The sequence below is a fragment of the Podarcis liolepis genome (assembly GCF_965112155.1).
Source record: "Podarcis liolepis genome assembly, chromosome: 9".
Classification (NCBI taxonomy): Eukaryota; Metazoa; Chordata; class Lepidosauria; order Squamata; family Lacertidae; genus Podarcis; species Podarcis liolepis.
The window spans coordinates 75,908,922-75,936,556 of NC_139564.1; the positions used below are offsets into that span (position 1 = coordinate 75,908,922).

At 45.4% G+C, this 27,635-nt stretch overlaps 1 protein-coding gene across 1 annotated transcript in view; it reads left to right on the forward strand.

Annotated features, from left to right (window-relative positions):
- The window catches only part of C3AR1 (complement C3a receptor 1), a 234,136-nt gene that overhangs the window by 100,658 nt on the left and 105,843 nt on the right, over positions 1-27,635 (forward strand). The window lies entirely within an intron of this gene.

The window sequence follows — 27,635 nt, forward strand, 5'->3', positions numbered from 1 at the left end:
GTCAAGTTCCACTATAAAGCGGACATTTGTTTCCTCCTGAGGAAATTTGCTTGAGTAAATATTTTCACAGAAGACTGTTCTGTTGACTGTGCATCGGCTGACTTCCTAAACAGCATTAAATAATCACCTCTCTAGGTTTTCAAAATGTTTATGTCAGCATTTACAAACTCCTCCTTCATTATAGGCCTGTCAAAAGATCAGAGGCCAAGATTATTGCAACAGATTCCTTGGAAATGCTAAAGTTGTTGCCTTGACAACTCCAGAGACAGCAGACACTTCAGCTGGCCAAACGGTGCTTTTTGCTGTAGCAAAGAGTTTGAACTAATCATCTGGGTCCTCACGGCAGACACCTTCAAGCTAAACCCAGAAGGAATCGTAAAATATCCCAGTACCTATGGTGCAGAATCAGGCAACACAGTAGACAACAGCTTCCTGTCAACAGTGCTTTTTTTCTGGGGGGACACAGGGGCACACATACCCCTAAACATTTTGAGAATCTAACTTTGGCCTCATTGAGGGGCAGTACCGTATTTTTCACCCTATAGGACGCACTTTTTCCCCTCCAAAAATGAAGGGGAAATGTGTGTGCGTCCTATGGGGCGAATGCAGGCTTTCTCTGAAGCCTGGAGAGCGAGAGGGGTCGGTGCGCACCGACCCCTCTCACTCTCCAGGCTTCAGGAGAGCCCCACAAGCTCGGGGGACAGCGGGGAGGTGCAGCACGCCTTTCCCACTGTCCCCCGACTTGGTTAGAAGGCTGGCGGAGGGCTTCCCCCTCCTCCAGCCCCGCAAGCTCCCAGAGCGATGCCAAAGCTGCATGCAACTTCGGCATCACTCTGGGTCCTGTTCTGGGGGCTGGCCCCAGCCCACGCCTGGGGGGGAAATAATTTTTTCCCCTTTATTCCCCCCCCAAAAAAATCTAGGTGCGTCCTATGGGCCGGCGCGTCCTATAGGGCGAAAAATACGGTATTTTCAATATGAGTAGGAAAATGAGAATATCCCCTAAACATTTTTTTAGTGAAAAAAAAAAGTACTGCTGTCAAGAATATATGAGCTAGCAGGTACCTGGTTATAAATATTTGGTTTCCTCCCCGGGATTTTGAAGTACAGTGGTACCTCGGGTTACAGACGCTTCAAGTTACAGACGCTTCAGGTTACAGACTCCGCTAACCCAGAAATAGTACCTCGGGTTAAGAACTTTGCTTCAGGTTGAGAACAGAAATCGAGCGGCAGCGGCGGGAGGCCCCATTAGCTAAAGTGGTGCTTCAGGTTAAGAACAGTTTCAGGTTAAGAACGGACCTCCGGAACGAATTAAGTTCTTAACCCGAGGTACCACTGTAGGCTGGATCTCACTGGTGGCAAAGCAGAGATCTGCTGTCCTGAGTTGGGCAAGTCACAGTTCTCGGTCTCCCTTGTTTCAGATGTTTATACACACACCTGTGCGTGGTTGACAGCCTGGTTAACATCTCCTTGGCGATGTAAAGCACTGTAGGATATCACACACGTAGAAAGAGGGAAGCACCCAACTCTACAGACCTCAGCAACTTCAGCTGCTCTGATTTCAGCTAGAATCACCAACACACTTTCAAGACTATCTTTGCACCTTCAAGGGACAGAAACTTTTTCTTACCGTATTTACGGGAATCTAATGCACCATCAAATCTAATGCGCACCTCAATTTTCAAAACCTTGAAACCAAAAAAGTATTTGCTAGCACACCTTAATTTCCGCTATGTAATCTGTCCAAAATAGGTGTGCATTACATTCGGTATTAAACGAAAGCCAAGATTCATTGAAGCTAACTTTGGCCCCCAATATCACCCCACAGGAGCTCACAGTGCCGTCCTGCATTACCCAAGCTTCTGAATATTACATATATTTCACACCTCCCACTATGAGCAGTTAAGTGTAAGGAACACACATTAAGGAAACTGGTGCAAGGAAAGAGGAAGGTCTCTCAGGGATGATAAAACGTTAAAATACTAAGTTTCCCCGCCTTTTCATTCCAAAGCTGTCCTGGCACAACTCCTGTAGCTCCTTCCAATCAAATCACTGCTATGAAAGTCTACGATAAATAGCTGCGAAGAGATTCCATTGTCCCCCCTCACTTCTCCTTAGAATGTCTCCTCTGCCGTTATGTCTACAAATCTTTGGCAGTAGCTCGGCAGCTGGTTTGCCAGGATCGCAGCTTGTCGTGCTGCTCACAATAAACTCTTTGTTGCTTCACACTCTTCCATCTGTTTCTTTCACCCATCTCTTGTCTCCTCACTTCCATTGTCCGCTCACGGAGGCAATACAAAGCTGCACTTCCTCGTGGGTTGACGCGGGAACAACGACATAACAGTTCATGATGGATTCTGATGCTTGGATAATGCTGCAGTGCAGGATATAAACTGAAGAAGCTAATAAGCATCCATTGCAGACCTGCTCGTACAATCAAAAAGTTCATTTTCATGTCGAAAGCACATCTAGCGGAGCATGGAGTAAGCTAGCTAGCAAAAGAGCATTAAAAAAAACAGTAGTTACCGACATCATGGACAGTTTAAAAGTGGCTGTGGGCCATTGATGGTTCTGTGCAGAAATCCAAAGTTCTCACTAGCTCCTGATCAGAAAATCTACTACTTGTTACTGTCTAATCAGAAGCAGTTTTCTTCCCCCTGCCAGCAATATTCAATGACTGGATGCTATTTATGTGTCAGGCTGCACGCCAGGGGCCAGCGAGAATGTCTCTGGCCTGCTGGCCTTATTGCAATACTATACTCAATTACCCAGCAAGAAGCTCCATTGAATTCAGTGGGACACACTTCGGAGCAGGAATCTGCTTCAAGCCTCTGAACAAGTTGGTTGCACTTTAGTAGGCAGCATAGTGAAGATAATGCGTGGGTCCTTTGTTTATCAAGCTTGAGTTTTCTTTTTCTTTTTCACAACATTTCATTGATAGTGTGTCTTTATACAGGCATTCATACATACATGCATAAATACATACAGTTATAATAATATCTGTCCAAGTTAACACACAAAAATAAACATTGCTTTAAATTGCTAGGCCTTCTGCATTCTAAAACAGATGTACAAAAGGAAGTGATAGATTAAAAAATACGATTGCATGGTAAGGAGCCTGTAGCTCAATATTTGCTCAGATTTTGACGAAAGGATCTGCTTTATCCCATCTATGCAGTCGTGGTTTAGTACTAGTAAATTAATACCCTCCAACATGTGTCTGATGAAAACAGGGACATCATATTCCATTAGTATAATAATAATAATAATAATAATAATAATAATAATAATAATATACCCTGCCCATCTGACTGGGTTGCCCCATCTACTCTAGGTGGCTTCCAACAAATATAAAAACATAATAAAACATTAAACATTAGAAAATACTTCAGATGTCTTCTAAAAGTCTTCTAAAGGTTGCATAGTTACTTATCTTGGTGGCTCAGGGGTCGCATAACTCCATACCCTCAGATGAAAATAGGGAAATCCTACCATACCCTCCAACATTTCTCCAATGAAAATAGGGACGTCCTAAGGGAAAATGGTACATTCTGGGATCAAATCAGAAACCAAGACGGCTTTTTAAAATCCGGGACTGTCCCTGGAAAATAGGGATACTTGGAGGGGCTGGTAAATTGGGTTGCTTACTTGCCCTTCACTATAAGGCTCTGGGGCAGATTACAACAATGTAAAAATGCAAACATGAAATCACAGGTGCCTGGTCCCCATTGGGATGGGGAGGGTGGTAGGCCGAGGGGTTGGAGCTGGAGCCAATTAATTATTGTGTGTGTCCCCCCCCCCCCACCGCTCCCCTCAGCTGAGTTCTACAAGGGCAACACACAGACTAAGGAAAGTGGAGGAAGCTAACTGCCAAGGCTACGCCATTTGACTGGTTGTAAGTAAGGAAGGAGGAAAGTTTGGGCTCCTTAAGGGCAGACTAAGGTTAGTGGGTCACTGCCCCATTGGCCCAAATGAACCAGCTTCTGCCGATTAACATCTTAAAACAATTAACTATCAGAAGATGGGGGGCGGTCCTAAAAATATGCCTCAGGGGTGTAAAAGGCAGGGTGAAGTCATGTGACATTAGCATATGTACTATGGGTCCAGTTTCCTTGGAATGAGAAGCAAGAGAGACTGTGGTGTCTTTATGATATACGGTTTATTTCCTGAGCCAATGATGGAAGGGCTCACAGCATTAACACCCCAAGAGGTCTTGCTTCTTCCATTGTCCTAGCCATGGGTTCAGGCAGAAATCAAGCATGGCTCTGACTTCCTGGCTTCTGCCTGCTTCTAACCCAGCTCTCTCACACACACCCCAACTCTAGCTACCAGGAAGGTGAGGGAGGGGGCCCACCCATTTGCCCTCTGGCACAGAGCAATGACCCATACTTAGGGCCATTATGGCCCTTGCCTGGTTAATTCAAAAAGGGGAGCTTCCATTAGTGTTCAATCCCCCCCCCCCAGAAAAAAACAACCCGCACACAACTCTACCTCCCTCCATTTCAGCTCAGGCACACCTCAGGAAATCAGCCCTGAGTGCTCACTGGAAGGACAAATCCTGAAGCTGAGGCTCCAAGACTTTGGCCACCTCATGAGAAGAGAAGACTCCCTGGAAAAGACCCTGATGCTGGGAAAGATGGAGGGCACAAGGAGAAGGGGATGGAGGGCACAAGGAGAAGCCAGTTTGGAATAAATTGTGCTGTTGTCTACAGATTAGTAGGAAGCAAGAACGGGCTGGCTGGGGGTGCAGGGAGGAGAATGGGGCTCCTGCAGCGTTAAGAGGTTTGCAGAAGATGAAATTTAAACAGATGCAGTTTGAGTTTGCCTGCAGAAATTCCCTCTTTTGCACAACTTCTAAAAGGTACAAGAGCCTGGTCCTTTTTTCTTTTTTTACCTGGTCACCCTAGGAGCTTAACTTGCTTTCTGTTGATGTATAGGCAGCACAATATACCCAACACCTACGCTCAGCCTTTGCCACGCTATTGCCCTCGCTGTGTTTTTGGACTACAAGTCCCATCAGGAGGGCATCAGCTTGGCAAAGCCTGCCAAACATACACACACCTCAGAGAAAGCAAGCAACAAAGAAAACGACAAACCTCTGAGTGGGTAAAATGCCTCTGTCAGGCGCCAGATACTGCAAGAGATCTGTCTCTAAGTAAGACAAGACAAAGATAAAAAGACTTCTCCCCCCTCTCCTCTTTTCCAAAGACCAGTGTTGCTTTCCCTCCCCCATTCTGTCTCTCAATTAAACATTAATAAAAGAGTGTTGGTGCATGTGCACAACTCTCAACAGATTTGTGTTTTGGTGTGTGTTTTTTTTTTTTTTTTTTTAAAAAATCTGTCTTGCAGCAGATTCTCACCACCACTAAGGGAGTAAATCAGTGATTGCTTCTTCTCTTGTCAGCTGCATGGCTACCAGTAAGTCACAATCGTCCATTGTATCTAGAAATTTTTATTCTCTGTCATGGCTCAAATTTACATCTACCCAGTTCATGTGACAGTAGTGCCATTATTACGGCATTTCCACTTCAGCTAACTGAATTCTTTTAGCATCTCATCAGTATCTGAGTTGGTAATATGTTCTTAGCTGTAGTAACCATTGGAGCTGATGGAGCTGGAGGCAGGGCAGCTAATGGGAACTGGAATTGGCGGGGGGGCATCACTGGGGGCTGAGTCAACTTATTCTGGTTTTATTTCCATCCTCCTCCCTTGCAAAGATGCAGAAGACACATAAGCTATTTTCAGGGGGGGAAGTATCAGAAGAGAAAAGCTGGACACATGCCTTGGAGTTAGCATCAAATATGTAGTTATACTTTTACTTTTTTAGTCCTGCTTGTACCAAGAGAGATGGACTAAAAAGATTCCAGGAAGTTTCTGAATGATAAGAAGTACTTGAATGTGGCTTGAGAGGGGGGAGAGGACACAGGACTGCTGGGTTTTGGATTCTGGGGTTCAGAAAAATATAATGGAAGGGTCGGGCTCTCTCTCTTGCGTTAGGGACCATCCTCTCCATTGAACCTTAATTTGTGCCTTTGTTCATGTAACCCAGGCATGTCCAAAGTCCGTTTCAGGGGCCTAATCCGGTCAGTTTAATCCTAAAAGAAGCTCAACAGCTTCAATCCTAAATAAAGGTTGACAAGTTTGGTCCTTTGGTTGGAAACTGGCCCTCTTTGGAAAAAGTCTGGACACCACTGATGTAACCAGACTGTCATTCTGCAAAGTTAAAGAGATGTTCCCAGTGCTGCTGATCTCATGATCTCATGGCCCATGTCTCAAGGCTGCATCCTGGGTGTCAGGGAAGGACGGGGGGGGGGAGTCCTCTCCCTCTCTCTCTCTTTCTCCATTCTGCTGCTGCCTGCCACCACCAAAACAGCAAGCTAGATCAGCAGGTAGACAAGCAGGTTGCTGGATGGGGGAGCAGAGCAGATTTTTAAAGTAACCAGCGGGTGGGAATCATAGCTTGGCCTGCTCCTGATGACATCATCAAGGCATAGTGGTGCCTGATTTGGTTTAGAATTGGGCTTAGGGGGTGAAAAGCCAAACTGTTTTCTCATTTGGGGAAATTCTTGAAGCCCAGTTCCAAACCTGACCAGAGGAGTCTGACCCATCACTGATGGCAAGACAGTTGGCAAGCTCACAGGGAGACAGCTGGATACAGCTCCAGTGTCATTGGTCTTACTATAGCCATGGCTTGTAGCTTGCCTGGTACAGTGGTACCTTGGTACTCAAACCGCTTGGATCCCAAACAAATCTGCTCCCAAATGCCACAAACGCAGAAGTAAGTGTTCCGGCTTGCAAATGTTTTTTGGAAGCCAAATGTCCAACGCAGCTTCCGCTTGAGTGCAGGAAGCTCCTGCAGCCAATTGGAAGCCACGCCTTGGTTTTTGAACGGTTTCAGGAGTCGAATGAACTCCCAGAACGGAGTTCATTCGCGAACCAAGGTACCACTGTACTGTGTAAGGGGAACATCCTTGATCCCGTAACTGTTGGTCTTGGCAGGGACAGGAGAGACACTATTTTGCTTCAGTGGAGCAAAATAGCCATTTCAACTGGCCGGAACTGAGTTGTCAGCAAACAAGTTTAGAACTGAGCTGAAAGAATTCACTTTCCAATGTAATACACAAGAAATGCAGGCAGGCCACAAAGGAGTAGGAGAAACAGACACCCTAAACCTATATGAGACACAACGTGTTTGCTTAAAAAGAAGGCATATTTAAGCAGAAATGAATAAGTAAGCTTACTATAAAAGCAAATATATTTGTACTTTGAGGTGGCATACTGGAAATTAGCACACGAGATATCTGGACCATTGACCTGGAGTTTCATTCTGAATATGTAGTTTCCTTTTCTTATTACTGTCAGTCTTTTATGAAACTGGTTAATTTAAGCTCTTGGGAACAGGTGACTTGAAAGCATAGATAGTATTGATTACAAGGCCAGATTAAACAGATTAGCATCAGAGACGGACAAAATGCTCTCTAATTAGCCTCCAAGAACTACAGTTTACAGAATCTTTCATCTTCCAGGCTGTGACTTCAGTTGGCTCTGACTATTTTTAGAAGACTCCTTCTCAAAATGAACAGGGAAATATTACCCAAAAGTTTAAAAGTTTCAGGTTTATCTCTTTTCATATTTTTACAGCCTTTTGTAATTCTTCACATCCCCCCTCTTATGCCTCAATTCTCAAGCATTTTTTTTTTTTTTTTGCAGAATTTTCAGCAGGATTTTTCCTGCTGTTGTTGCAAAGATTCCCACCCACACAAATAATCCCTCAACAACAAATAAACAAGTAGGACAAAATTAAGTTGTCCATGGAAACCAGATTCCCACCCCGCGCCCATTTCACTTTCCACAAGTCAAGTGTGAATCGCCAGAGAGAAAAAGAAAGATACATGGCCAACATCTCTCTGTGCCCCTAAATGTGGCCTGTGTTCAAGCTCCATTGAGTAAGATACCACTTTTCTTTTCTTTTTACATTTCTGAAAAGGGGAGGATGTAAACAGTAGCAAAGGCTTCCAGAACTCCAAGACCCTCATGCTACCTGCAATCTACCCTGATTTTTCTTGTACCAGTGCACATTTTTCAATAAACTTCAGTTGATTGTACATCTAAATACCTGGCAAATAGCTTCTCACTATGAACCCTGCAGTTTATGAGAACAGTAGTTGGTGAGACATCAGAGTTGGATTTCTCATCCTACTGTAGCATTCATGCAAATGTTTTGCAACACACACAATACTCACCCACAGTGATTGTACCACATCAGATAACACCTCAGCTGTTTGACTCCACCTTTCATGGTAGCCCACAACAGCTGACCAAAGCTTTCTCTTCTGACTGAAACTTTGGCGTATTCTTATTGTGCTCAAGAATTGCATGAGATGAATGAGAATCAGATATTCTCAAAGACAAAAATGAACTAGGCTGAAAATAGACAGTGAAGAAGAAGCAGAAGGGCTATCCAAAATCCACTTCATCTGGAGGGTGGATGTTCACTGAGATGAAAGAAGAACCCCACTGGATGACAAGGCTGTGAGTCTGTTTGCTGTATATTGAAGACCCAGGACAAATGGGGCACATGAGCCACCAAGCCCAAGAGCTCCAGAATCAGCCACAGCAATGGATACTGGGTGAGGAACCTGTGACCCTCCATTTGATGTTGGGACCCCAATTCCCATCAGCCCCAGCCAGCATATGAACTGTAATGATAAGAACTGTGGTCCAGCAACATCTGGATAGCCACAAGTTCTTCACTCCTGCTTTAGATAGGATGGTCCTTGGAGGAGGGACACCTTTTTTGGATTACATTACTTAGTAAAAGTGCGTTCATGTTTATGGCACTACAAAAATCAACAACAGGCCCAACAAAAATTGTCTTTCTGAAATGGATACATGCATTTCAAGGACAGCTACCATTGGCACCAATGAAGGCCTTGAAATACAAATGAAATCAGATTGAGAGAGGCTTTTTTAAAAGACCATGACAGGGGGGAAAGAGGTAAATGGTGATCTCAATAGTGGGGTAGGAGAGCTGGGGGGAAATTAACACCTGGCAATTAATGTGGCCCTTTGGTTTCAGATAGTACATGGGTAGACGAGTCTAAAAAGTCTGGAACACAAATTTTCACAGTCCTCTGGTGGCTATGGTGGCTCATTTACCAGAAGTAATGTATTTAGCGTTAACTCTGGAGGTGTAAACTCAATTCTAACCAAATTGAGCCTCCTAGAGCACAATATACATCAGGAGGCTTAGTTTCATGATCCTACTTCTTACTTACCTGCCTTGTGAGAACTATCCATTTACTAGTTCTTTCTGCTTCCCGTTCCCAAATCAGTTACACATCCCTAATGCAGAGACTCCATCACTTGTCAAGTTCACTGAGGTGAAAGGGAGAAATCCACTGGTAGAAAACACGAGTCTGTTTGCTGTGTGTATTGAAGACCCAGGACAAAAGTGGGAGGTTGGACTGAGCCCAAATAGTAGCTCTCTCTGCTGGGCTTGCATCCTAATCAGCACAATGCCAGAGTTCCATTAACATGTGAGTTCATGGCACAAAACTAACATTAAACTTTGGCTTCAGGTTTTTTTGGGGGTGGAATCTGAGATTTCAGGGTCACATGTTAATGGAGCTGGTCTGGCAGATGAACTCCATGCAATTGAGATGCCCATGCAATCTAGGATCCTAACTGTTTGAAGCCCCAGTGCATGAGCAGCTGAACATACACAGGGGTTGTTATTTTAGGTAAAGGTAAAGGGTAAAGGACCCCTGGACAGTTAAGTCCAGTCAAATTCAACTATTGGGTGTGGCACTCATCTCTACTTTCAGGCTGAGGGAGCCGGCGTTTGTCCACAGACAGCTTTCTGGGTCACGTGGCCAGCATGACTAAACCACTTCTGGCGCAATGGAACACCATGACAAGTGCCAGAGTGCATGGAAACACCTTTTACCTTCCCGCTGCAGCAGTACCTATTTATCTACTTGTACTGGCATGCTTTCGAACTGCTAGGTTGGCAGGAGCTGGGACAGAGCAACAGGAGCTCACTACCATCACATGAATTCGAACCGCCAACCTTCCAATCAGCAAGCCCAAGAGGCTCAGTGGTTTAGACCACAGCGCCACCCCAGTAGCACAATGTGTGTATGTGTGTACGTACTGGGAGCCATTGACGATTCTTTAGGACTGGTGTTATATGGTCCTGGTGGCCACACCCAGTCACCAGTCCAATTTAGGGAGGGGGCAAAGGACTACGACTCCCATCAGCCCCAGACAGCACACTGGAGCTGATGGGAGTTGTAGTCCAAAGCATCTGGAAGGCCAAGTTGGAGAAAGCTAATCTATATGGAAGTTATCCAGTGCAAATTCTGCTGAAATCACTGGGAGTGTTTGCATCTTTCGCTTTTGTTTCACTAACTCTTGCACAGAACACCCCTCAATGGATTCTGTCTTTTAGGGGGGTTTTGAATGCCAAAACTGTTTTTGTACTTTATCAAAGAAGTTTCCATGTTAGGTCTTTATCATTGCATAATAGTAATACTAATAATTCAAATTTGCGCTGAATTCGCCAAGCGGGCAAATTGTTTCATTTAAAAATGCCCCCCAAAGCTACTGTTACATCAGAGAAATGGAATGCCTCCCTTAAACTCTAATGCCAATAATTGCCTTTGGGCTTCCACACAAAGAAAGTTTTGGTCTTCAGAACTCTGGAAGGGTTTGCCTATAATTGCTTTAGCGTACAATCACTCCCAGAATGAAAGGGAAAATGACATGTGTTTGGAAAGTTCAGTAAGAATAGTGCAAACAAGCAATGCTATTATGCAGGATGGTAAAGGAGCCCTTCTGTTCTGAAGCTGAGCTTCAGTTCAGAGATTGTTTTATGGCACATGGGGAGCAGACACATTGTTGCTATAAAGATATAATGAAAGCAATTGGACTAACCACAAAAACACCCCACGAAGCATCCACGTTTGGTTAAACCCATTTGTCTGAAATCATACTAGGGAACCTGGCGGACATTGTGTTATTTATGTCTGGGTTCTTCTCAAGTTTGATCCACAAAATAGTTATGCTTAATTTCCACATGGGAAACCTTAGCATTTCACCTCTGCATGCCAAAATAGTGTGTCCTATATGTGCTTTCACATGGCTATGTCCTACCTTAACAGCCACCCCCCCCCCTTCTAAAAAATCCCCTTAGTGAATGTTTTGGCCCCAAGTAACAACCCCTGAGCCCCAGAAATTTTCTCAACTAGGTTTTTAAAGGGATGTTAATTGCTGCAAGCAGGGAAGGCTGACAACTAAGATCCTACCAGGAGGTTTTTAACACAATTGCATTTACCAAGTTTGGATGTGTGTGGTGGGCACAGAGGAGACAGTCATGGTGGGAAGCAGGGGGCGGGGCAGCAGGGGAAGTGGGCTGGGCTGGGGGTCCTTTTCTGTTATGCCTGAAGCAGCAGAACATCCTGGGCCAGTTCTGGCCTGGTTTCTCTTGACCAACCTGCCTGTGTATTGAGACTGGGAAGGAAGAAGCCTTTCTTGTGGCTAACGCGGGCAAGAACACAGTACAGTGGTACCTCGGGTTAAGTACTTAATTCGTTCCGGAGGTTCATACTTAACCTGAAACTGTTCTTAATTTAGCTAATGGGGCCTCCCGCTGCCGCCGCGCTACCGGAGCACGATTTCTGTTCTCATCCTGAAGCAAAGTTCTTAACCTGAAGCACTATTTCTGGGTTAGCAGAGTCTGTAACCTGAAGCGTATGTAACCTGAAGCGTATGTAACCCGAGGTACTACTGTACAATGTTGTGAGAAAGGGCTTTCTTTCTCTGTAACAAGCCCACACCTCCAGAATGACCTCAGAGTCTGTCTTTCTGTCTATTTGTCTGTCTGTCTATTACCCACCCTTCACCCAAAGCTGGGTTACAGCATTAACACAAAATTAAAAACAATTTAAAACAGCTTACAACCTTAAAAATATGTGCCTGGTGCCAAGTGTCCTTGAGTTCTGATGCCTGTTAAAGATACATCTTTTTATCCAGACTCTCGGAGGAGGTGAGGTCATGCAGTTAGCTTCTGTTTCTGTGACTCACACAAGTGAGTGTTGCATGTTATGAATTGTTTTATTGTATTGATTTTATTGTATGTGTTTGGTAGTCTGCAGTGTCCTCCCTGGGATCTGCATGATGCGGGATGGGTTTATACCTTAAGTTAAAATAAATAAGTGTGTTCTATCCATGTGAGGACTTTCCTGCTTGGTGATGCCATCATTCATAGATCCTGACCATAATGAGATGATTAGATTGCACTGGTCCCCATGTTAATGCCTGGATAACACTAGTCCACCCTCTGCTTGGAAGCTGGTCCTGAAGAGGGACTGAATAAGGCACAGAGATGTGAGTCTGTTCAATGTTTTCACCATAACTGCTTCAGGTCAGATGCATCAGCGTCAGCTGGGCACTGATCTTCCATTTGTGGGAATGTTCAGGGTGGCAGGAGAGGATATATTGTTTATTAGCATCCTTCCTAACTTGCGCTAGCAAGTTCCTTTACTTAGCAGAGTTACATTCCCCTTTTTATATGCACAGCAGATAGCTGTTTGCAGGCTCGTATGAGCATCTCACTATTATACAATTCAGTCTGTCTCAGATTGAATTGTACATTTCTGGTAAGTTCCCTTGAATCCCTCTTAAAAGAATAAAGATGCCACAATCATATTCAAAGTCAATAAAAGAAGTTTACATACATCAGTTCACAGTTGGATTCCTGAAGGCAGACTTAGTTACAAATATGTACATGTGGATCTACCCCGTATGGGGGAATAATCCTGGTGCTTCTGCTAGCTGAGATCTAGCAGAGCAGTCCTAGCTAAAAGCTGGTCAAACGAGGAAGGGAGTCAAAACAGGGAGAGGTTGCTGCGTGACTTGCCCTTTTGTTACCTGGACAGGTTGGGTCATGCCCACCTTCTATCACATGCAAAAGGAAGGATGCTCCGGCCAGGAGGAACAGGAAGCTTCAACTGGCTGGACCAAATTTTCCCTCACATGTCTTCTCTAGCATTTCAAGGAATGTTGTACTTGACTGCCTCTCGTGGATCACGTCCCACACCATTAACTGGTAAAGACTGAGAGAGAAACCTCTGGGTGAGTCATAACTTGTCCATCTGCTTGCCTTGAGAAATAATAGCCAGTAAGTTTAGGAGCATGACATTCTTTGGCACTCCATTCCTCAAGACATTTCTGGGGGTGAAAATTGTTGGCTGACCTTTTCTGTAACAGGATTGCCATAGCTTTAGAGCACTGGCATCGCGGGCATTTGATTAATCATATCTTTCTGTTTTGTTCATTTGTGACACCGCAGAGCAGAGGCTTGTTGCATCTTCACAGCAGCTCATGCCAATACAAATCAGAGCCTATCTTCAGAGAGAGGTAATTGGGAGATTAATTCTAAACCTAATGAACATCTTGTTGTCATGAAAATATGCTTTGTAAATAAAGGTCAAGAGAGAAACATAGATTCTTTTTTTCTCTGTTCCTTTTAAAATAGATTTGTCACTTAATGCAATTTGTTTCAAGGTTTTCCAAGAGATACTTTTCTGCTAATGAGATCCACATATCTAGTTAGCTCATTCCATTTTGTTCATTTATATTAAACCATTTATATGTAACGGGCACAGCCAGCCTGAAAGGTTTCCTGCACAAACCTCATTGAAACAATACCATTTCTATGCAACTTGCACGTGAGAATTTCCAGAAGGTTTGTGCCCAAGGCCTGAAGGGTTGAAGTGTTTGTTGCAAATTAAAAAGGAGGTGGGTGTCCAGGGAAAAAGGCCTTGGCAATCCCACTCATCACTGAACCTAATGTATTTTGACTATATGTGATTTTGGCTTTAGGATCCCCAGACCCCTGTGTAAGTCACTCTGTACCTCAGAGCGAAACTTATGTCGGGGTCTGAGGTCTCAGTAAAAAGCAGAGATCTTCTAGGATGGAATTATTCAATTTTGCATACAGGATGCACCAGTTAAATGCTGAAACGAATTTCATAATACTAATAGACAACATATTGGTTGCCAGTTGGCCCTTTTGTGCTGGGGAATATGCACTTGACACCATGCCTTATTTGGAATGCACATCCAATCACCTGGAGACGCTCCATCAATGGGATTTATGTGTGTGCATGAATCATAGAGAGAATAGATCTTTAAATCTGTTGGGGGCAGGAGAGGGGGAGACCCAAGGAATATAAATCTAAATAAATGTGTTGGTTTAATTCTTTTGAAGTCCTAACACCCTGTTCTTTCCATGTTTTTTTCCTTCTCCTCCTCTTCCTCTTCCTCTTCCTCCTTTTGATTTCGTTTCCATGTATTTAAATGAGCCCACTATTGTAATCAGTAGCTTTGTATTCCTTAAACTAGTTTCCCTGTTTAGCCACTTACAGACTGCTGCTATTTTGCAGGTAAGGTTCCATCACGTAACAGCAAATTCATGCTCCATTATTAGAGTGGAGTTGGCATTCTTGCACAACATATCTACTTCTACTCCTTCCCTCTACCACCACCCAGAACAACAACACCATCAAAAAAACACCAGGCTTTTTGAGGTAAGGAAAGCGATGGGGAAATACAAAACATGGGGTAAGAACTGCTTGATGTGATATCATATAACCTCTAGTGCAGAATTCTGCGGCTCAGTTGCTGAAAGGAGTGCGACCCCGCCAACATATAGCACCTCTGCTCAAATATCTGCACTGGTTGTTCATTTGCTACAGGACCAAATTCAAGGTGTTTCTATTCATATATAGAGCCCTTAATGGCTTGGGGCCAATTTACTTGTGGAATCACCTTGCTTCATATATGCCCCCTTGACTGCTTTGATCTGTAAAACTGACACCATTACAGGTGCCTTGCATTATTCTTGTCACACTTGTAAGAAATCAATATTTTAGTATGGCGGCACCTATGTTTGGAACTGCCTGCCTCTTGGCATCAGGCAGGTGGTGCCTTCACTGTACTTTCTTTGGCACCTGCTCTAAACAAATGTTTCGGCAAGATAGAAGCTGCATGTGTTTTATTTCTTTTTATTCTTTATTCTTTTTATTCTTTATCTTATTCTTTCTATTCATCTTTTAAATATTTTAATACCAGCATTTAACTATTTTTAGCAATATTTTTTAACATTTAGTTTTATACTGTAAACCAGGGGTGGTCAGCTCCCAAGAGACTGCAATCTACTCACAGAGTTAAAAACTGGCAATGATCTGCCCCCTTTTGGGGGGTTCAGGTCAAGGTTGTTGACATTTTTTAGGGAGGGGAGGGAGGGGAAAGCCATGCTTTTTTGGCATGCAGGACAAAAATGTTGAGCTTTTTTTAGGGGAGCCAAACTTGTTGAGCTTCTTTGGGGGGAGCCAGTGATCTACCAGTGATCTACCACAGACGTCCAGTGATCTACCGGTAGATCACGATCTACCTGTTGGACGTGCCTGCTGTAAACCATTTAGAAGGTGGTGTTTCTTTCTCTTTTTTTACAATCAAACATATACATTTCAATAAAGAAATAATCTGGACCAATTTGTATATGGCTTCAGGCCTGAGTTCAGCACTAAAATGGTAAGATAAAAGCTTAGGGAAAAATAAAAAGAGGGATTTTTTTCCCCTAGCCTCAAGAAAGACAACAAAGTAGGCAGCAGAGAACATCCAGCAATTGTGACACCACTACTGACAAGGCTCACACTTGGATCGTCACCTGCCAAAGATTTCAATGTATGGGCAAATGCATGTGTTTTTCAAAGGGGAAAATACAGAGCTTGCTTATGGACGCCATTGGGGTGGGGTGGCCCTAAACCTTCTCCCAGTCCTCATATCTGGAGGTAAGAATCAGGTTTCTGGGCTTTCTTCCTCCCTCAGCTCCATTCCTTTGAACTCAGTGGTACTCCTTCAGAACTGAGGGACAATCCTGTCTCTTCAATGGCATGTTCCTGCTGAAGGTGGTCTGCAGGAAGACATCTCCTCTTCTTCCATGACTGCTAATCTTACTCAGGAGTCTTTGATGATGGACTTTGTCAGTTTTGATGGATTATGCCCAACATTCCCAATTAGAGCTTAGCAATATTCAGCACATGTTCCATTACAGTGGTACCTCTGGTTATGAACTTAATTAATTCCGGAGGTCCGTTCTTAACCTGAAACCATTCTTAACCTGAGGTACCACTTTAGCTAATGGGGCCTCCCGCTGCCACTGCACGATTTCTGTTCTCATCCTGAGGTAAAGTTCTTAACCTGAGTACTACTTCCGGGTTAGCGGAGTCTGTAACCTGAAGTGTCTGTAGCCTGAAGCGTTTGTAACCCGAGGTATCACTGTACTTTTAAATCCCCTTGATTCCAATACAAAAGTGTGGCTAAGCCACTCTTAACTCTCCCATCAGAAATTGCACAAGTGCTTAGATTTGGCCAGATCATGGGCAAACTATGTGAAAAGGAAGCAAAATTTGGGAGTTGAGCAATCCCAGATTTTTGTACCTTTCCCCCGTTTCCACTGAGATGACCTGGCAGCTTCCTCCCTGGCCCTTCTTCCGGAACCTCTAAGGGGAAAAGGCTTCTTACCTTCCCTCCTCTGAGATACTTCATCAAAGGAAAGGTAAAAGGTTTCCAGACTGTTTGAAAGCAAGTGTGGCTGAAGAGGAAAATCAAAGCGACAGGGAGCGCCTCCAGTTCCTCCCGGATGCGATGCTGGAAATGATAAACCAGTCTCTGTTTTCACATAATTGGGCTACGTCAGGGTCAGAGAGTCTCTTTCCATGTTCCCTCACGTCACAGGACCAAATACATACAAATTAGGCAGCGTTTGGCTTCAGATTTTGACTTCTAAGTAGTCAACATAATTTTGGTAGAGGTCACAGTAAAAATCTTTAGACAGAAGTTTTGTTGCCAGGATTGTATGAAAGCAGAGGGGAAGGGTTGTGCTGCGTTTGTTTCTACAAGAGAGCTCAAAACATGGATCAGAACTGGCCCAGAAACCTGGCCAGGCCAGAAACCTCATTAAACAAAAATATTTGGTTTTAAGCCAATAGACATTGTACAATTCTCAACCAGCTAAACCAGTTGGATGGTTTTAAACTGCATCAATGCAGCTAAGTGCAAATGGATTAGACTGATTTAATAAAGCCAGCAACTTTGATGTATCAACTTTGATTAATGAGAAAAGTACACCTGTTCTAAACACATTATATAGAAATAAGTCCCACTGAGTTCAGCATGTTCCTTAAGTTCGTTCACACAGCATGAAGCACATAGGTGATGCTAATGCTTAAGAGAAGCAAGAGAGCCCTTTCACACATTATGCAAAGCAAACCTGAGTTCACCAATGGGCATACACTATTATGTGTCCCTGGGTGATACACGTTTCTCACATTCTGAAACATCTTAAGTGTTCACCTAACAAGGTAATGTGTGAAAGCTGTGAAGTGAGCTGCAGGATTGAACGACGCCAGTCATAAACTGCGCTGGAGTGGCTGGTATGCTTTTTTCTCGCAAACCTTTCCAAAGCCATTGGCTTTTGTGTAGCTTTGAAAGGAAAGTATTTATTGATGTAAGTCCTTACCAAAATTCACTTGGGGAAAATGGCTGTGTCTTCTCACTTGCAAAAGCTTTTTACTTTAGTTCCTGAAATTTAATGCGAGCATCAGCAATTAAGGTCTTAACTCTTTCTGGTGAGGCTGTGATCTCATTTCAAAGGAGCGCATGAATGTGGCCAGTTTCAAATCACCCAACAGCTTATTTTGCTTCTGGAATCTGCATGGAAGCTCTGAGTGAAGCACAAGCAAAGGATGGGAGACTCTTAGGGTAAAACGAGCACTCCCTCGTGGCTGTGGCTCTTTCAGTGCCCTAAAGTGGCATTTAGTAGCCAAAGGGGTTCAAAAGAAGTGCAGTGTTGGAACTACAATATTGATTATTTAAACTATTTCCGCTTAATAAGGTATTATTTTTAACTGATTAAATTTGAATATATATGTACATTGCCCAAACCTTCATATACACACCCTTTTTTCGAGACACAGAGAGAGACTAAACAAATATGTAAGAACTTAACAGTTTGGCAAGCAAAAGGTGCCACTGTATAAATATTTTATTTTTCATTTCCTTTGAAAAAGAAGATAGACCCAAAATAGCCACTGACCAAATTAAACAAGTGTGTCATTGTCTGTTAATCCACTATGACTGCAGTCCTACACAGTTCTCAGCAATGCCCCTTGGGGCTTTCTTCCCAGTCAGCATGCAAAGCAGGCGGCTACGGAGCTTTAATTAACAGATCTGCCACTAAACTCTGTGTCTAATTTTTATACCAAACGTTGTCCTATTGACTTTAGTGAGGTGTGTGTGTTAAACTCTCCTCTAAGTAGGTAATTTATAGTTGCTGCCTAATCCAGGTGCTGCCTAATCCAGGGGGGGGGCAACCTGAATCCTGTTAATATTCCACATGACACATTCTCCCTGAGAGCACAAAGCTCTGTAACAGATATAATAATACTATAAATGACCAACAGGATTCCAGTTTACATGGGGGAGTCCCTGCATGTATATGTCTACATCCATTTAGATCAGATCAGAGGTCTGCCTAGTTTCTGTGGCCCTTGGTCTGTTTCAAAAGCCCTTTGCACTCAGTTTACACCTCTGGCAAAACCACTTCCCTTCCCCAGGGAGGGGGTGGAGTTGTGGCCGAGCATCTGGCACCTCCCTGTGACCCAGTAGGGGGTGGAGGGATGCCGCCCATGTCATTAGGACTCCCAGCCCGGTCACACCCCCTGGCTGACCAATCGGATTTAAACTGTGGTGCGGCTGTGGGGGGCAACCGCCATTCACCTTCTTGTCGGATCTCCCAGTCCACCCACCCTATTTTTTTATGTGTTGCTTGACTTTGGCCTTGCTATGGACTAATGCCTGGTCACCTGGTTGTCAGGGCCAGGTAGGAATTTTTTCACTTGGCAAATTGGCACCAGACGTTTGGTTTTCGACTACCTTATAGCAATCATCACAACTTTGCCTTGTCATGGGAGGGGCAGTTGTTGCCTCTGGCTTGCCCCCTCCACGTTAAGAGTAACCCGTTAAAGCATGGGTAGGCAAACTAAGGTCTGGGGGCCGGATGCGGCCCAATTACCTTCTCAATCCGGCCCACGGATGGTCCAGGAATCAGTGTGTTTTTACATGAGTAGAATGTGTCCTTTTATTTAAAATGCCTCTCTGGGTTATTTGTAGGGCGTACCTGGTGCTTTTACATGAGTAGAATGTATGCTTTTATTTAAAATGCATCTCTGGGTTGTTTGTGGGGCATAGGAATTTGTTCACCCCCAAATATATATATAGTCCAGCCCCCCACAAGGTCTGAGGGACAGTGGACTGGCCCCCTGCTGAAAAAGTTTACTGACCCCTGCGTTAAAGGGATCTGGAGGTGTGGATCCTGTCTGAAGCCTGTGGTGTGGGCTAGGGCCATGCCACAACCCTATCGGTGCCCCTGGGGGTGCTCTTAATTGATGTATACCATAGGGCTCCCCCCATCAGTGGTTGACCCTTCAGAGACTTGTTGCTGACGGGCAGGAGTCAGGATATAGTCTGGCTTCACCCAAATGCCTAAGCCAAACCACTCACATCTGTAACCAATAAAGTTGTGGCCTAATTTATCCCAATTATCCCAATATATCCGTGCCTGTGTGTTTATTTCAGAGGACCTGTGGATCCCGGGGCCTTGCCACACCATAGCAATCTGTCCCTCCTGCAATCACCTGTTGAGCAGGAAAGGGAAGAGAGAAAGGTGACAGACAGAAAGAGAGAGAGAGAGGCGTGAGTGTCAGAAAGGGTGGCTCTGCCCTTGGGGCTCCCCACAGCCATAGTGTGCCCCAAAAATATTACCCCCAGAGGAATGCAGTCTGCACCAGGAAAGCATGCAAAGAAGGCACACGCGCAACAGCTCTTCCCGACTTCTCACCAGCACCACCTGAAGCTGTCTAGGTTTGATGCTAACCTTCATCCACAAAGCCTCCAAGTGTCTGTACCTTTAACAAGGAAATAATACAAATTACCAATTTTACAGGGCTGGTGGAAATCATGCCCAAATCATGTATATGTGAAGACTTTGAAAAGTTGAAACTACTTCTTGTTATCTGAGCTTGTGTGAGACAGGAGTCTACATAGATGTCTAATTTTTTAAAATTTGGTTTGTTACAAAATATTACTCTTCCAATGTAGAGAAATTGCTGGCTTCTCTTGGCTTGTGCTGGTGCCCAGCAATCAGGCATCACAGAGGCAAAAGGAAGATGTCTTGGTGGTACTGATTGGCAGGAGATACTGAATTATAGCCAGAGGATGAGCAAGAGGTTCTTGGAAAACTCCAACATGCCTGGAATATTCAGAGAGAGCTTTTCTCTCAAAATTCAAGGCCCCTGCCCTCTTCATTTTAGGAAGCTTGTAGTGATTTGTATTCAAGAATCATAGAATTGCAGAGTTGGAAGGGACCATGAGGGTCATCTAGTCCAGCCCCTTGCAAAGCAGGAATCTTTTGCCCAGCGTGGTCATGGCTTGAACCCATGACGCTGAGATCCAGAGTCTCACTCTGTACTGACTGAGCTATTTAGTTCCAGTTGTAGTGGTTCTGCACTAAGGAATATAAATAAAAATGGATAAATAAATATATAGAGATATCAAGATCACAAAACTTCATGATGTTTTCCTACATAAGCTCCCAGTCCCAGATCCTCGAAATACAATTATTGTAATGCTGGTTCACTTGTAATGCAATTCACTTGTATCTGTCTCCATTCCATGCAAGAAGAATTTGGGGCATAGACTTACAACAGACATGCTTCTATTTAACTGTTTTCATGACTACAGTTGTGGTTTCTTCGTGAGTGAGTGTGTGTGTGTGTGTGTGTGTGAGAGAGAGAGAGAGAGAGAGAGAGAGAGAGAGAGAGAGAGAGAGAGATTTAACAAAGCAAACTGGCAACGTTGAAACAGAATCTGTAGCAAAGACCCCCACTGTGTAGCAGATCTGAACCTTGGATTGGGGAACAGACCTGGAACCGCTTACTCCAAACCCCTTGGAAACTCTTCTGACCTCTATCTGGGGTGATTTGTTGACAAAAGAAACTATTTCCCTAGACATATTTTGGTGGAAACTGTAACTTTCCTCTCCTTCTGCATGCATTTTCCCAGGTTCTGATGATTATCGCCTGAAAGAGGGAGGATTCTGTAATGCTTTCTGGCACTTTTTCTGTGGCTATTCTCCCAGCTTCCTATATATTGAGGAAGAGAAAGGGAAAGCAGCACAGCAATTTACCTTGTATGGTTTTCTTTGGCTTCGAAACTTTCTCTCACGGTGACTGCTTCAAGGGCACCACAGTCTGGGGTGCAGTTTCTCCTTTCCTTACCAGAAGGTTTGGCAGGGGGTGGGGAACAAAACTTCTCTTGTGAGCACATGATTAGAAGAAGATGGGGTTGAGGGAGAAAGGGAAGGATGCAATAATTACCCCAAATCTCAGCCCAGGCCGCTGCTCAACAATGCAGCTTTTGTGGGGATTTCTGCTACTGGTTTAAATAAAATAAATCAAAGCACTCTTAGCTTAACCCGGGCTGGGATCTTTCTCCCTCGGTTCCTTGTGCAATACGGTGTTAGAAGTTTCTGGGCAACATGGTAGAGCCTGAGGCCTCAGGTGGCAGCCCCACGCAGTTCTCTGGGTGGAGAATGGCAGGGCACTGACCCAACCAGGGCCTGACCAAGACATTTTGGCACCTGAGATGAACCACAAAATGGCACACCCACCAACCAAGTAAGAAGAAAGGAGTGACTATCTACATCAGAAATAGGGGGGGGCAGATCTACATTGGGGACAAGGGGGAGAATCACATCGACCTTCCTCAATGGTTGAAGTGGGAATCAAAGGTCATCACAGAAGGGAAAGATGCCACTCTGACTCACGCCAGGCAAATGCCCAGGAGACCCCAGAGGGCAGCCCCCACCTTTTCCTCCCTAGGAGAGGGAGGAGACCAGCAGTGCCTCCTATTTGCCAAGAGTCTGGTATAGAAGTAGCATTGGGGGGGCTGCTAAGGAGATGGCAGAGCCAGCCATAGCCATCACTGTCACCGCAGCAACAACTGTTGATGCCGTCCTTGGAGGCTGGAGCGGCAGCCCCTGTGGATCCTGCTGTCTGAGGTGGTTGCCTCTCCTTGCCTCATGGGTGAACTGGCCCTGGACCCAACGAAAGGGGGCGATTGCCTGCCAGGAAGAGAAATACTTTGGGCGCAGGAAGGTGACCAGTCCAGTCCCAGAAGAAAGGAACGGGAGCTGCTCTTGATCAAATTTAACATTAGACTGCCCCCATCTACACCAAGCTGAATCTTTCTCACTAAACTTTGTACATAATTGTCTATTGTATTATTTTACATTAATTTTAATATATAAGTGGTCCCGTGGTAATTTTAGCTTTGTGCAGATTAGATCATGTTTTGATAATGAAAATGTTTTAAGTTTTTGTATCAAACTAGTATATACCAGTATGTTATTGAAGGACATTGTATATATTGCATCAGCCTTTGGCTATAAGCAATAAACTTGACTTACTGACTGAACAAAACAGCAATAAACAAAACAGCAATAAAACTGAGGGATGTGGGTGTGGTTACTTTGTAAGCCTGGCAATAACTGGATCTGAATTATCAACCCCAAGTCCATCTGTCTTGGGTGCTTTAGTTGTGATTCCTCCATTGCAGGGGGTTGGTCTAGATGATCCTTAGTGCTCCCTTCCAACAACAATTCTATGAGTCTATGAAATTAGACCACCTCCATTAGCTTTAAGCAAAATAGGCCCATCCAGAGTCACTACTGCTCAGTGCATGTTAGCTCTGGCCAAGAAATCCCACTAACTTTCCTGTTCTCAAGAAAGTGCAGTGTTTACTCAGAAGTAGATCCCACTGTCTCCAATGGGACTTACTCCAAGGAAAGTGTGCAGCCATAACCACTAAATACTAGGAGCTGCTTAGGAGGGACCTCATGTGGTCGTGGCCCACCCCCTTAGAAAAACATCCCCCACCCCAACCTGAGATCTGGGAGGAAAGCTAGTTGGGCAGCAATTCTCTGAAGCTCTGCAGCTACTTAGGTGCTGGTTCCAGACCGTGTTCACAGAAGTCTTGCTCAAGCCAATTCCATGTGGATGCTCTAGACTAGAGCAAAAGAAATGAAGATTGAAGCTGAAGATCTAACTCTAGATAAGCAGACACGCATGTAAACATACAGATACACATACAGACATGGCAATATTTATTTGAACACAATACTGTATGCCCCTGAGATACTGTGGGGTTGATTCAAGAGACAATTACATAATCTGCCCTGCACAATCAATTTATTCCTCAGTAATCCTGTCACATCCAGCAGTAGGAACTAGACCATGTGTTTTGTGGACTGCAGACCTGTATTCAACCACATATTATCCACGCCTCTCAGGGGTTAATAATATTCGCATACTGACAGACATGTATTTTCTTGAAAGCATATGTAAATATCGCTTATTTCCTTCTGTTGTGTGCTTAGAACAGCGCAGGAAAACGCATCTTCCAAGTCAACATATTATTGTGGGTAATTATTCACACGTGCATAGAATATAGTCCTATGTTACATGCAAGAATATTCAGAAAGAGAGCGTATGAACTAGGTGCCTGTGACTGCAACGAATCAAATAGCTGCGGGACGGATCTGGTGGGATTTTACTAAATCGGTGTTGCGCACAAAAAGCCCATTCACACCGGGAAGGAAGAAAAGACCCAGGCAGGCCGATTAGCAATCCCTACTGAACAAACAGTCGCGCTTTTTGCAGCCCCCTTGCCTGCGCCGCAGCTTGACCGGGTTGCAAATCGAGAACATCCGACTGGTATTCCCGGAAGCCAGCAGGGAAAGCTCCGCCGAGCCCGGAGCTGTGTCGCTGCAAGCAACTCCAGGCGGAGCAGGACAAGGCTCTGCGCAAGGCAGCGATCCACGTCGAAGAGATTAGGCAGGAGTACTGCCCGGCCGGTTGTGTCCTCACCTTCCGCTAACGGTACCAACTGGCGCACCTCGAAGCCCTTCTGTCTGGGAGCCGCTCCGAAAACCCGAGGTAACCTCTGCGGACGCCGCGGAGCAGAAGCTTCTTCCTGCACCGCGCAACGGCTTTCATTCCCCGTGCAACGTCCGGACTCAGCAAATCCTATTGACTGGAAAAGAGGTTTCTGTGCAAGACAATGAGACTTACTTCCAAGGAAATGGGGGCCGCATTGGGTTGCGCCCTAGACTTGTCCTTTCCGACGGAATGAAGGCGGCGATCCTAAGCACAGCAGGACGCTGGCGTGCGCGTCCTTGGCGCAGCGCTCCAGGAGTCGCACTGGCCACAAGGGGGCGAGGATCCGTTTGGCGGCGCGAGCGAGAAGACTTCCGCTTGCGCGCAACTATAGCGTAGTAACGAAGTAGCCCCGCGGGTGACAATGGAGCTGCGCTTATTTCAAAGTAAGTGCTAAAGATCGAGGGTTACAAGCCGAGAGCAGCAGACAAACAGGAGGTGGGAATCTTCCCGGAGTGTTCCGCTTCTTATCTTAAAATTAAGTCTGCTCGCTTTTTAATTGATGGAGGTCTAAAGGAGAAGATTTAGGCAGCTGCCTACTCAACGAGAAGCAATTTTCTCCCACATTCCAGTGGGGCTGCAGTGACACGAGGATGTCTGACAAGCACTTTGATACCTAAAAATGGTTATGCGCACCCACCTCCCACTGTGCCTTAGACTCCCTCGCAATGTTTTGCTAAGGACCACTCATTCTTATGGATTATTCTAAACCGTCCAAAATCATCTTTAGGAGATTCTAAGATCAATATGGAACATCTAGGCAGCTTGAAGGCACGGTCTCAAGACAGCCCCGTACCGATTTGAAACCCGATTTTAAAACTCAACAACCCGCGCAGCCTTATCCTATGCGTATTGTTTATGAGGAACTGCGTCCGAAGGGACTTCCTCCAGGACACAAGTATCCGGCTGTAGCCTAAGCCTTAGCTTTAGCCCGATGGACTTCAGTCTGTGGATGGATCGCGGGGACCCAAAGCTCGCAGACAACATCCAGGCCGCAGATGGACCCTGTCCCTATCCTGCTTCTCTCTTGGGCTCCGCAGCCGAATGCCGTGGGTTTCAATGGGCCCCGGCATCTGTCTCAGCCAAAACAATGGGGTGAGGACGGATGCTGCACTGAATCCACTTAGGTCGTGCTTGCTGGCGAGACTGCCACGACGTAATGGATTCTCTGGATCGGATCTTGCAGTGCAAAGGGGGGGGGGCGAGAGAAGGTGACGCGCCTCTGTCCGCTGGAGGGACCTGGAGAGTAGAGCGAGGATGCGGGGGGGGGGGGGAGCGGGAGCTGAAAAGCCCAGTATTATCAGTCGCCTCTGGCTCGGAGCCGCTGCTTCCCACCGACGCAAACGCCCAGCCCTGCTCTCAAACTAATGTCGAGTTACACTTGGACTCGAGATCTCTTATCGATTGCACACGTCTGCATTTTTAAATTATTGTCAAGTGTGTGCAAAAAGGCCCGTCAAAGTCAGAGGCGGCGATCCCAAACGCCTTTGCACGGGAGCCACGGCCAATAGAAAGGACACCCTTTTTATTTAGCGCGGGGTGACAATGAGTTCGGATTGAAGGCGGCGTCTTAGTTGAATCGCCCGTAATTCAAAGCACTGCCTGTCTGAGTGCAGAATTTGGGGTCCTGAGGCTGCAGGATCCTGGAGGAGCCCATCTCACTGAGCTCAGCTGAACCTGCTTCCTGGTCAAGGCGCGGGCCTTTTCGGAGAAGCCAGGCGTCTGGCTGCGGTTCTAACCGCGAGCTCTTGCGGGTAAATTGAAGTGAATGGGACGGGAGTCCCCAATATACACGTGCTTGGGACGTGGCGAGGTCTTTGGGATGAGAAGAAAAAGGAGGGAGCAAGACAGCGGGAACTTTCCTCCCGCTCCCTCCCGACGCAAACCGGACCAAGCCCGTCACTCCGCTATTCGCCTTAGGCCAGTGGGAATGTCTGTTGGGCAGTTCTCCTGCTCAAGCTCCTGCGGGAGATCCGCGCAGTGGATGCATTTCAGGAAGGCGGTTTCCAGGACAGTGTTTGCTTCCCACGCTTCGCGCCACGCCGCGGGCGAGAGAGAGCGCATCTGTCATCACGGATGCTTCAGTTTAGATCCCTGCACTGCAGGGGGTTGGACTAGATGACCCTCGGGGTCCCTTCCAACTCTACAATTTCTTTAGTCTCTCTTCTTATAAATGAATTTTTCCAAATAAAATATTAATTAAAAAAACCCTCTACCATTTCATGAATCTATATGAGAGAGCGACAGGAGGAGTCTTCGGGGAGCAGCTCCTCCGACCCCGTCTTGAGCCAGGAGGCTCCGTGTCTGCTTGACATCTTGAAGCTTAAATAACCGTCAGGGCCGCTTTGTTAACTGCCTGGCAGCCAAGTGCCTCGTTACGCCTGATTGAGCTAATTGCTTTGAAATAGGATATATTATCTATAATTATAGAGATCTTGGAGGAGACGGCCAGCCTTGTGCTTTCATCTTGCCCAAGTGCATCAAAATGTCGCGATCAAATTAATTTGGGCCACTTGAAATAGTGCCCTCCATTCATCCAGCCTTAAAGAGGCAAGGATCCCTTTTTGTTGGGGGGGGGCGGCCTGAGAGAGATTGGGAGGGAAAGCTCGTTTGATCAGGATAATTACTAAACTCGGGAATCCCTGAGAAGTGTTTATGGCCGGGGCAGCGATGGGGGGGGTGGGGGGGTGCGCGCTCCTTATCCTGTTTGACTGCGACCCGGAGTCGGGGAATTTCCAAAGTCTGCAAAGGGAGAGACGGTTTTAAAACCTCGTCTTGGAGCGAAGGTTTCACCAGATAAAGCGAATGGGGGCTGCAGTCTCGCCCCCCCCTCCCTGCCTTAAATGCGTTACTTGGAGTTTATTCTCGCTCGGATTAATAGGACCTTTGTTGTTGTTTTTTAGTCGTTTAGCCGTGTCCGACTCTTCGTGACCCCCTGGACCAGACCTTACTCCCACCTTATACACACCCTTCGGTTTTGCTACTTGGAAATAGATTTCATCAGAATACATGGGACATGGCAATTCCACTCATTAGTTCATGGTTCGAATGCACACCCAAAATGCGTGCAAATGCGACACGCATGTATATGCAAACTCGAGTATCATAGGGACACACTCACCAAGGAGTCAAAGTTCCCTGTCAAATTGTTGGTTTTGGTTTTAGCTGCGTGCATACATTTTTTAAATGCCGGTGGTGCAACACACATTATTTGATTTGCCACCTCTCGATTATTGCCCACTTGGTGACCGGCGGAAGCTGAATGTGCGAACTCGCCCCACTGGGCAGTACTGAATTTGAGGAGAAGGAAGGCGAAGTCAGGATAAGGCACAAATGACAAGGACTTGTTTACCGACACCTCCATGAGGCACTTGAAATGTCTTGACTCTTGCGTTTGCGGTGATGCGAAAGTTACACTGGCGGTGTTCTGGAAGGCTCATTAGCACGTGCAGTTAATCACTTGATGTTGCGGGTTCTCAGGTGATCGGCAAGTACGTGTGAATCGCCTTGCAC